This window comes from Nannospalax galili, unplaced genomic scaffold (genome assembly GCF_000622305.1).
Source record: "Nannospalax galili isolate Female #2095 unplaced genomic scaffold, S.galili_v1.0 scaffold996, whole genome shotgun sequence".
In the NCBI taxonomy this organism is placed as follows: Eukaryota; Metazoa; Chordata; class Mammalia; order Rodentia; family Spalacidae; genus Nannospalax; species Nannospalax galili.
The window spans coordinates 1038920-1051703 of NW_008339436.1; positions in this window are offsets into that span (position 1 = coordinate 1038920).

The window sequence follows — 12784 nt, forward strand, 5'->3', positions numbered from 1 at the left end:
ACTGGAACTAAAGATGTGTGCCACCAGGCCTGGTCCAAAACTGCCTTTTTTTTTTTTTGAGACAGGGTCTCCCTGTAGCTCCAACTGTCCTGCAACTCACTATGTAGCTCACACTTGCCTCAAACTCACAGAGATCTGTCTGCCTCTGCCTCCCCAGTGCTGTGATCAAAGGTATGTGCCACCACATCCAGCTCCAAAACCCTTAAATTGAAAATCTGTCTAGATAGATCCATTAACTAGTAAGGAACCTGAATCAGTAATTTTTTTAACTCTCTCCAAAGAAAAGTCTAGGACCAGATGGTTTCACTGGTGAATTCTACCAAACTTTTACAGAAGAATCAATACCAAACTTTCTCAAACTATTCCAAAACATTGAAGAGGAAAGAGCATTTCTTTACTCATTTACTGTGTTTTGGGGTTGATTTGTGTGTGTTGGAAGCTTGGTTCAAAGAGTGGTAATCAAAAGTTGGAACTAGGATGCTGCATTCTCAGAGTGGTAATATGAGAGGTGATGGACACCTTAAGAGGATTTAGGTCTCAGAGTGGTAATATATAAAACCTTTAAAAGGTGGGCCCTAGCTGGAAGTCCTGCGGCTATTAAGGGAACTGCCTGTGGGAAGGATTAAGACAGCCCTCTTGGCACCTCTGAGTTTTCACAGCAAGTTGTTATAAAGGTCTGAGCCTCCTCAATCTCTCTATGGATTTGGTGCCTTACCATGTCAGGCTGCCCTCACCATTGCGATTTACCATGGCACCCCCATAGGGTTGTCACTATGCTATTTGGACTTCTAACCTCCCAAACCATGAAATAAACATCTTTTAAAAAAGATTTTTAATTATGTGTACATGTGTGGGTATATGCACATGAGTGCAGGTGCCTGTAGAGGTCAAGGTACAGGATCCCCATGGAGTTGGAGTTATAGGCAGTTGTGATCCATCCAACATAAGTGTTGGAAACCAAACTTAGGACCTCTGCAAGAGCAGTACATACTCTTAACTGCTGAGTCATCTTTCTAGCCTCTAAACATCTTTTCTTTATTAGGTTACTCAGTCTCAAGTATTTCATTATAGTAATGAAAAACCAATACATAATTCTAGGGGATCATCCTGCTCCTATGATATCCTGACATTACAAGAAAGCTACAAATCAGGTGTAATTAGACACATTTATAATTCCAGTACTTAGGAGACAGAGAGGAGAGAGAGAGAGAGAGAGAGAGAGAGAGAGAGAGAGAGAGAGAGAGAGAGAAACTATAGATCAGAGAGAACTATAGATCACTATTCTGGGACTGGAGAGATGGCTCAATGGTTAAGAGTGCTGTCTACTCTTGCAGAGGACCCAGGTTTGGTTCCCAGCACCCACATGGCAGCTAACAACTGTCCATAACTCCAGTTCCAGGGGATACAATGCCTTGTCTGACCTCCATGGGCATTGCACAACAAAGGTGAACTTACATACATGCAGGCAAGGGGTTGGGGATTTAGCTCAGTGGTAGAGCGCTTGCCTAGTACAAGATCCTGGGTTCAGTCTTCAGCTCCAGAAAAAAAAAACAAAAAAAACAAAAACAAGGCAACATACATGCAGGCAATACACTCAGACACATAAAAAATAATAAAATATTTTTATCTTGTTTTGTTTTGACAGTCTCCCTAGTCCCAGCCCTCTTGGAAGTCATTGTGTAGACCAGGCTGTCCTTGCTCTCACAGATATTCACCTGCCTCTGCCTCCCAAGGGCTGGGATTAAACTTAATGTCTTATTGTTAATATTTTTATTTTTGAGAATTTCATATATGAGTATTGTCTTTGCATTCCCATCTCTCCCAGTCCCCCACCAACTCCTCTATGTCCCCCAACTCCCTCTTAATTTCTTTGATTATTGTTACACATGCATACAGTTATAAATATACATACACAAATATATAATGCACCGAGTCCATTTAGTGGTGCTTGTGTATCCATGTTTAGGGCTCCATTTGGAATTAGACAACCTCCCATGGAGCTAGTCCTTGGAGAAAACCGATTCTCCCTCCCTCAGCATCCATTGATCACCTGTAGCTCTTCATCTTGAGGTGGGACCCCATGATGTTCTCCCCGTCCACCTTGGCAAGTTAATTTATTTATTTTTATTTTACGTGTACGGGTATTTTGCCTGCATGTAAGTGTGCCATGTCATGCAATGCCTGTGGAAGCCAAAAGAGGGTATTTGATCCCTTGGACTGGAGTCACAGACAGTTATGAGCCACCATGTGGATACTGGGAATGGAACCCAGGTCCTCTGCAAGAGCACCCCAGTGCTCTTAACCACTGCACCATCTCTCCTGCCCCTCTAAAAGAAAACTTAAAAGACATAAATAGACAATCCATGCTCATGTTTTGGAGGATGAAGTGGACTGTCATAATTTCTATCACCATAGTTACGTGTATGTATGGAGGTCAAAATACAACATTCAAGAGTTGGTTCTTTCCTTCCATTGTAAGTTCTAGGGATCAAATTCAGGTTGTTGAACTTATATGGCAAGCATTTTTACCCTCTGAGCATTCTCATCAGACTGATAGTTGGTTTTCATCAAAATTAAAATATTAGGTCGGGCATGGTGGTGCACGCCTTTGATCCCAGCACTCAGGAAGCAGAGGCAGGCAGATCTCTGTGAGTTCAAGGCCAGCCTGGTCTACATAGTGAGTTCCAGGACAGCTGGGGCTACAGGGAGACCCTGTCTCAAAAAGACCAACAACAAAAAAATTTAATATTAGGAGCTGGCCATGGTGGCGCACACCTGTAGTCCCTGCACTTGGGAGGCAGAGGCAGGCAGATCTCTGTGAGTTCAAGGCCAGCCTGGTCTACATAGCGAGTTCCAAGCCAGCCCAGGCTATATAATGAGACCTTGTTTCAAAAAGTTAAAACAAAAAAACAAAACAACAAATAAAATAAAATCTTAAATCAGACATGATGATGCGTGCCTATAATCCCACTACCTGGCAGGCTGAGATAGGATTGCCACAAATTCAAGGCCATCCTGGATTATAGAGTGAGACCTTGACTCAAAACAAACAAAAGGAAAGTTCTCAGTGCTGAGAGATGGCTCAGCAGTTAAAAGCACTGGCCGCTCTTGCAGGCGACCCAGGATTGGCTTCCAAAACCCACATGGCAGCTAATAACCCTCTTTAACTCCAGTTCCGGGGGATCTGATGCACCCTCTTCTGACCTCCATGGGAACTGCATGCATGTGGTACACTTAAATACATGAAGGCAAAACACTCATACACATAAAATAAAAATTAAAAAGTGCTGGGATGGTCACAAGATCTTGTGGATTTGGGGTGTGTTAGATTTTTGGAAAATAAAAGGAAAGCTAGAACAATAGGAGACAAGAAAACAGAGCCAGACCTGCAACAGGCAAGGAATAGATCTTCCTTTATTCAAAGATACAGTGAGAGGTAGAGGCTGTCTGTGGGAACCAAGCTTCTACAACTAGACAAAGAAAATGGGGGGGGGTTATACCAGGATTGTGCCACATGGCTGCACTTAGTGGGGAGTTGAGTTAGTGCCTGGGCTTGGTGTCCTTGGAGTAATTGACGGTCTCCTTCTCAAGATTATTTCCTCAGAAACTGTCAGGAGTGTTATCTATGGCCTTAGAGGAGACAGGTGGGCTCCACAAACACTTTCTCTCAGGCTTGAGCGTGATCTACAGATAAGGGGTGAGCAGAGCCAGGCTTGAGCAAGGCCAGGCTGCCAATTTAGGGCCAGTTAGACACTTTAAGGGATTTATGGCTTTCCCTGATAAGGCTTGTGGTTCTCCTGAAGTTCACACATTATATCAGGGTAGGGGCCACAGGGTCTCATTCTGTAGCTCAGGCTGGCCTCAAACTCATGATCCTGTAGTCTCAGCCTCCCAAGGAGCTGGAATTACAAGTATGTATCACCACATCCAGCTGTGAATGCCCTTAATACCATTGACTCATACACTTAGAATAGGTAAAAAGTAATTTTTATTATGTATATTTTGCCCCAATTTTCTAAGAAAATAGTGGAGCAGGAAGACCTGACAGAGCTTACTGCTCCAACTTGTGGTGTGGGGTGACCTATTCAACCACTGCACCATTAATGTCACTTGACCCCAGAGATAGGCAATCTCTTCCTCCCATTCCTGCCATGGGTTTTCTCTTCTCTGAAGCTGCGAACACTCCTTACAGGTGTCCTGGGGTTCCCTGCTTTCCCATGCCTGGCACCTGACACCCCCTCTCTCCTGCCATCAGCTGGTGGCAGCAGAATTTCAATTGACATTCAATGCAGATCTCAGCTGTGGCTCCCCTGTGCACTGTCGACTTCAGCAGCAAACCCTGGCCTCTCCCCAAGAGCCTCCACTACCCAGATATGACAAAATAAAATATCTCCACACCTTGTGAAATGCCCCATTGGGGAAAACAGCCCCTAGTTGAGAATGCCCATCCTGCAGGAAGCCTTTGCTAAGCCACTGATCTACTTCCTGCCTCCTCCGTGATTATGCTGAGGCCATCTCTGAGCTCCCTCCTAAATCCTACCTGTTGACTGTCTGCTTTGGCAACAGACACTTCTTCCTGCTCTGGCAGTCACAGCAGGTCTATGCAGCCCCTCTCCCACCTGCTCCCCAAGCATTCAGTCTGTCAATCACCATGTGTAGCTTCTGCTGCTCAAGACTGAGGTCCTGGCTCCTGAGACTATGCCTCCTACACCAAGGATCATTGCCCCTACAAGGGGCCAATCTTTACATTTCCATGAACGTACTGGGCTCTTTGCTCCAGGAGCATAGCTGTAGTCAGGGCACTGCTGTCTGGCTCTTTGTCCCCATGCCCAGGGTGTCAGACCAGCAGCTCTGAGTCTGCTATGCCAGCCTATGCTGTGGAAGGGAAGGATGAGGCAAACAGGACTTCATTCTAGGTTACAGGTTCTCCCAGGGGAAGGTCTCAACCTGAGGAGGGCCAAGAACATTAAACTTAGGCCTCTAAGCATGGGAAGTTGGGTCCAGGCAGCTGAGCATAGGAAGATGGACCCAAACCTCTGAGCATGGGAAAATGGACACCATGTGTCCATGCTGAGCTGGGATGAGGCTGGGGAGATTGCCCTTTTATGCTTATCTATGGAGTTTCTAATACAATAGCCCCGAGAGCTAGCTGGTGGCCTTCATCCAAGGACTTGTCTTCTGCAGTGATCCCCTTAACTACACTGCATTTTCTAACCTTAAGCCAACAGGTCACACCATGGACTGTCAAGACCAAAGGAAGGATGAAAGGGGCCTGCAACAAGCCTCCCAGCTGGACAGTCCCTGCCCATGGAGCTGGTGCATAGAGGTATGGGGTACTCACACCCATTACCTAACCTTGGCAAACACAGGGTCCATGGTGCATCCCTGGACTTGGGGGAGTGCAGCTGGGGCCTCCCATCTCAGCTCTGAGTCATGGAGGTGACGTGAGAGCCTGCTAAATCACGCCTGCTGTGCTAGGGTGCAGAGTCCAGCCTTGCCAAGTGAATCCCTTCTACCATCTTTCCTCCCCCCACCTCTTTTTTTTTGTCTTTTTCAGACAGGGTCTCCCTGTAGCCCCAGCTGTCCTGGAACTCACTATGTAGACCAGGCTGGCCTCGAACTCACAAAGATCCGCCTGCCTCTGCCTCCCAAATGCTGGGATTAAAGGCGTGCGCCACCACGCCTAGCCAAAAACTCATTTTTTAAAAACATTAAGGTTCTCCTATACATGTCCCTTTAAGTATGAAAAAAGTTAAAAAATCAGAATATAACACAAAAAGACTAGAGGCAACTTCATTCAACAGCCTCTAATTCATTGTGCCTCCTCATTAAGTAAGGCAGCTCCTTGGGCATAAGTCCCATTTGCTTAAAAGACGGAACCACTTTAGTGCTCAGTGATGGATCAAAACCCATCCTTGAACAGGGATTCATCTCATCAGAGCTTTTAACACAAGCTCCGCTTCCATCAAGCCAATGGGTTCATGGTCATTGGCAGATTAAATTCCCTTTCTGTCAGGAGCTGAAAAATTCCCTCAACTAAGTACATGTGGAAAAAAAAAATGACAGCAGTCTAATGAGTCCGCTTCTGAGGAAACCAGATGCCAACCTCACATTTCATTAATGAATGTCCTGATCAGTAAAACTCAGGAGACTCCAGGTACCTTTTTAATGGTATTGTGCTTGCTGCTGGTACCACCTCTATCTGAGTTCTCATTGTGCAGGATGTCCAGGGCCGTTTCCCTCTCTTTAAGTTTCAAGGCCTCAATTTCCGTCTTGAGTTCATTGAGCTGCTCTTGCAGATGCTTGCTCTTCTCCATGTACTCCACTCTGTGGCAAGAGGACACTGCATCAGGCTAGGCAGACACTAAGGCATGGCTGAGATGCTCTGTAACCTACAAGCTGCTCAATGTCACATCCAGGAGCTGAAGCTTGGGGTTTACATCTGAACTTGAACATTCAGAAGCCATGGGAACCTGAGCTGTTTGCTTAACTGCTATGAATCTCTTACCCATCAGTGTAACTGGGATAATGATTGCAAGGCCTCTGGTCAGGATAAAATAAAGTGTAGGAAAGAAAGCCCTGTGTAAACTCTCAAGAGTGCTCTACAAATAACCCTGTCACAGACATCTTTCAGTTTTGTATGAAAAATCACATCAAATAAGCTTCCTGAACCCCACTCTCCCTGTCTCCACCCTTCCTGAAGCAGTATATCAAGTGATTTCTTCCAGTAGGCCACACTTACTCTCCCACTTATTCTGAAACTTCATCTCCTAAAGATGACAGATGCTCACTCAGTCAATACCAGGAAGAAAAAGGCCCCCTGTTTACCTACAAGTGAATACAAGGAACCACAGCATGTAGGATGCAGAAGACCTGGAATCTTCCCACGAAGTGTTTAACTACAAGAGCATGACCCATAAGACTATGCAACAGAATATGAAAAACATTCTGAAGAGGTCACTGCAGCTAACTGTTTCCTCTGCCAGCCTGTACAGGGAAACATTTAGCTATGGGCTGAATATTTGTGCTGACCCCCTTCACACACACCAATTCATGTTTCAGTCAATTCACCAATGTGTTAGGAAGTGCCATCAGTAAACCAGGCTGAAGACTCTCACCAGACTCTGCGCTGACAATGCTTTGACCTTGGATTTCTAAGGCTCCAGAACTATGAGAAATAAATTTCTGTTGTTTATAAGCTTTCCAGACTCTGGAATTTTGTTATAGCAGCCAAACACATAGTAAGAAAATACAAACTATAAAAAAGCAAGACACAGAACAGGATGTAGCCTTACCCTGATCATAACCACATAAATATGTACATCTGGACAAGGAAGGAGAAACAAATTCAGAAAGCACATGCTAACAAGAGCAGTTCTGGGGCATAAGCTTCTCAGCTATCCCCTCAGTATGAGGGCCCAAAGGAAAATAGCCTGGCTCACAGAAGCCCATGCTGGATTCCCAAGGAGGCACTCTCCAGAGAGCTACCCTCAGAGTACCACACAGGAGTAAGGGTTTCAACTCTTGCTCTGCTACTCATTAGCTATGTGATGCTGGGTCCACCCTCATTTATACAATGAGAACGCTAAAACCTACTGTTTTTTGGAGACAAGATGTCATGTAGCCCAAGCTGGCCTCAAACTTGTTATGTAGCCAAAGATAATCCTGAAATTCTGATCCTTCTGCCTCCACTTCCTGAGTGATAGAATTACTTGCATGTGTCACCATTCCTGATTTACGCTGTGTTGGAGACTAAACCCAAGGTAAGCACTTTACCAAAGAAAAGCCCCCTTTTTCTTTTTGAGATAGAATCTCCCTGTAGCCCCAGCTGTCCTGGAACTCACTATGTAGACCAGGCTGGCCTGGAACTCACAAAGATCCACCTGCCTCTGCCTCCCAATGCTGGAATTAAAAGCCACCATGCCCAGCTCCTGCCCCTTTTACCTGGAGATTTTTCTCAAGCCTCTTGGGCCAGAGAACGGTGTGAAAAGAGAAATCCTGAGGCCCTGACACTCTCAGGACAAAGCTTTTAGTGGTGAGTGGCTGGACCCAGGAACACACAAATAATTTGGGGAGATCCTGCCACTAAAGCATGCCCACACAGCTGGGTGAGGCAGGACACCAGCAACTGGAGCTTCTTGAGTTGAGAAGCATACTGGGCTCAGGAAGACTTCCTGGAGGAGGTCATGCTGGGTGAGAAACGGCTAATACCCCAGGCTTGCCAACTTTAGTGCATGCATAGGACACAATTTTCAGACAAACAAGTACCCTCAGTACCCTCTTCCCCTTTTGTGGTGCTGGAACACATGGTAGGAAGTGCTCCTCCACTAAGCTGTAACCCCAGCCCCCAATTTTTTTTGATAGGGAATCTTCTTTTATTTTGTTGAATTTTTTTATTTAGACAAATAATTTATTGAGAATTTCATACATGCATATAAGGTGTTTTGATCAAATCCATGCCCATTCCCTCCCCTCCAACTCCTCCCATATCTCCCCATCACTTTTTTTCTGATAACTTCATGTACTCTTTCTTCTTCTTTGATTGATTTATTTATTTTTATGGGGCTTTTGGCTACTCTAACATTCCACCCCCCCTCTGAAGAGGTATCCCTAAAATCTTTTAAGGATTAGATACAAGCTCCCAAATATTTTTGACATCTTTGGCCTTTGAAAAAGAGTATGTTGCTAACAGTCCCAAGGACATTTTGATTTTTAGCCAAGAAACTGGCTACTTTTCTTTGGGGTCTTTTTATCCTAACTGCCTAGCCAATTCCTATCTCCTATTCTTATCACAGCATACTCTGAAGAGGTTACCCAAATTGCCAGTAGGGAATTGGGACGCAGACCGCTCTGGCCTCTTCCATGCTGAGCAGGGACGCAGAGTGAGGCAATTGGAGTACCCCTTCAGTGGGTCTATCTAAAAGACTCCCAAATTGCATTACTCTTATCTCTAGGGGGGAAAGAAAGTCCTTGAATCGTGACTAGGAGATGTGAAGGAGAAATAAAGGCAAGAGTAATTAGCATAAGTTCTAGAGCGGGAACTAGAAAAAAGTGAGAACATGGCAATTTTCAAATGTTCATATGAGAGTCCATTGGAATTTCTTGACAAGGGCTTCCAAAAGCATCCCTCTGTCAGGTTCCTCCTCATATTTCTTTTGTCTTCCAAGGCTGGACTCTAGAGTGATGGATTCAAGATTTGTTTTCAGGTATTTTGATAGCTGTTGGAGTGGTTAGAATCAGAGTCAGTTCCCTCTTAAAGATGTCTAGATAGGGGGAGAAAAATTTATCCATCATTTTAGAACAATAGCTGGTTGTCTCCCTTAGCTACAGGTGGGGTCTACAGTATTGGAGACCAAGATTTGAAGTCTTACATCTGAGCAGCACTTTTTGGTTAGGAACAAAATCATCAATGAGAAATAAGTCTAACTGTCTAAAAAATATTTTATTATTATTTTAATTTTGTGTATGAGTGTATTGCCTGCATGTATGTGAGTGAACCCGTGTCGTGCAATGCCGTGGAGGTCAGAAGAGGGCTTCAGATTCCTTTGGAACTGGAGTTAAGGACGGTTTGTAGCCACCATATGGGTGCTGGGAATCGAACCCGGGTCCTCTGCAAGAGCAGTCAGTGCTCTTAACCGCTGAGCCATCTCCTGGCATTGTTTCTTGTTATGTAGCCTTCAGCTATACACATGGACTCAAAGAATTATATTGACCCCTTTACTCTTTGGTTATACTTTCCTTTTGGGTGTTTAAGACCACATAGTTGGCCTAAATAAATCAATTTATTTTTACACTTAAGGTTATTTGAGGATCTGTTCCTCAGGTGTCACATGGACTTGAGGCGCTCCTGGCTCCTTTCACCAGTTCCATCTATGTGAAGATAAGTCAAAGGTCCTGCTCAGCCATGTCTGGTTTCACTTGGAAGCATGAATGTTTTCTTTGAGTCGACCCTCCTCTTTGTAGACTGGACACTGGTTCATCTCGTGGGGTCTCCATGTCCTCCCTGAATAAGAGGACAGGTGACTCACCACAGTTACAGGACATTTTGAGAGATGTTCCCCTGGAACTTAGTCAACCTTGGAGGGCAAAGGGAGAAAACTGTCCTTTAAGTCCCTCTGACCACATTAGTATAGGCCTCAAACTATGGCTGTTAAACATCCAATGAGGTTAGTTCCACCAGTCTGGTACTTCATATATTTTATGTGTATGAGTGTATTGCCTGCATGTAGGTAAGTGCACCCATGTCGTGCAATGCCTGCAGAAGACAGAAGAGGCCATTGGATCCCCTGGACTGGAGTTATGGACAGTTGTTAGCTGCCATGTGGGTCCTGGGATTCAAACCCAGGTCTTCTGCAAGAACAACCAGTGTTCTTAACTGCTGAGCCATTTCTCCAGCCCCCAATCTGGTACTTTTAATTATCATGTGCTATGTAGATAAGGTTTATGTAAAAAAACAAATATTTTCAGATAAACCTTGACTAGATATATATTTTGTGGAATTTGGAGGTAGGTAACTGAATGTCCACACTCCCCGTTGCTGTCCTGCAAAGGGACAGGACAGCCTCACAACAGTTCTGAACTCAAGTCTTCCACTTCTTTTCAGACTGGAGACTGACATACAAGACCTTCCCTCACTGTCACTTAGCCAACTAGTGGTACTAGGCTGGATATATGATCTGAACCTGTTTGCTCACCTGTAAGATGGATGGATGGTAAACTTCAAATGGTGGTCTGGCCATCAAAGGATGAGTCAGATGGCCTCAAATGGGAGGGGAATTGGGGAAATGTAGAATTCCAGGCCTTCCCTAGATCAATAGAGCAAGCACTTGTGTTTCGTTTTGTGTCCCTGAAAATGGCACCTGGAGTCTTTCACATGCTAGGTAAGCACCACTGAACCATACCACAGCTGTATTTTGAAGATCTTTACATCATTCAGTGTACATGGGAGTCTGGGGGGCAAACTTGGGTGGACACTCACCTTGGGTGGGGCTGCAATGAGGGTATTAGGTGACTAGGCTGCACCATATTTCACTCATCTGCCCTCAGAGGGGCCCTCCACATAGTATGCTACTGCTATTTACAGGGTAGTCAAGAAAGGCAGTGTCCCCTCATCATGAGGTCACATGACCAGTAAGTGGCTGTGGTGTTAGGGCCCAATCACCGAGACCATGATATGCTGGGTGTGCTGCTGCACCATGGGACCAGCTCTTGGGGTGATTATTTGGACTCTTGTGTGCCTTGCTCTGTAGCTGTTGTGGCCAAACACCCTTGGTACAATGAATGCCAATCCCCGCCTTTTGTTGGTATATTTGTGGGCAGTCAGGTGGGTGAATACAAAGGCTGGACCCATCCATTTCCAAAGACCTCCCAAGAGGAGTATGTGATATATATGTATGTGTGCCTAGCAGCAAGTCTCTTGGCCCTCTGCAATGAACCACATTCTTTCCCTTCCTTGCTTTAAAAATACAAAGGCTGTCATAAATAGAAAAGCAGCAACTTGCAACCCCTTCCGCAAAGTGGACATCTAATGATAATCATCTTCTGAGAAAGGACGATGACATGAGTTGAGGCGTCTATCCACTCAACTCCAACCTTACTGTCTCCCGGGAACACGAACCGTGAAGGCCAAAGTCCCACAAACGAGTTCCTCAAAAGCTCACTCATTAATCCTTGGCAGATGTAGGCAGAGAATTAGCTGGTTTAGAAAACAACTGAACCTTTCACACTAGGTCCAGAGGTTTCCAGACACACCCTGATCTCCATTATCATCATGGTCAGGGTCCTCTCCTTTAAAAAGCTCCACACTTTTTTTCAGGTCCTTTTCAATTTTTAACATTTGATGCATATTTCCCAAAGCGAAGGTCATTTTTCGCCTGTCACATACTTTGTTGACAACCATACTTTTTTCGTCTTCAAATGTGCCTTCATCCCTAGGGGTTACACATGCAGTTCCCCTGGCAGCTAAGAAAGGAAGGTAACAGGCCAACTGAACACTCATGATATCACCTGTGGGGATAAGGATGAGGGATGGTAGCAAAAGCCCCAGAGACACCAGCTACTGCACTAGGAGAGCTGGCCCTATACTGCTGGGTGGCCAGACTCCAAACCCCACTCACACCCACCTGCTGGGACCTCACCTTCACTGGGTCACTTAAATTTTTTAAATTTATTTTGTATGTGGTGGCAAGGGAAGGGCGTATGTGCCACAGCACCCATGTAGAGGTCAGAGAACGTGTGGGAGTCAGGTCTCTCCTTCTACCATGGGGGAACAGGGATTGAACTCAAGTCATCACGCTTGTTGGTAAGCAGCACCTTTATCAGCTGGGCCTTCTCACCAGCCCCAACGAGTCACTTTTAAGCCCCACCAACCCCAGCCAGAACACAAGAACAGTTTCCCCAAGGGTGGTTGGAAGGGAAGTAGGCATCTAACAGCTGCCATGCCCTCCTCCATAGTTGACCCTCTTCCCTGTACACTCCACATGGGCACATAGCAGAGGATTAGTGTCATCTCCGCCAATCTCTTCATTGGGGTTCTGGGACACAAGCCCTCAGCATAGTGATTAAAGTGACATTTGTGCTGGGTGTGGTGGCACACACCTTTAATCCCAGCACTTGGGAGGCAGAGGCAGGCGGATCTCTGTGAGTTCAAGGCCAGCCTGGTCTACATAGTGAGTTCCAGGACAGCTGGGGCTACAAGGAGACCGTGTCTCACAAAGACAAAAAAAAAAAAATAGACATATGTATCATGTTAGAACAAGCATGACTACAACATCCAATTTAGCCA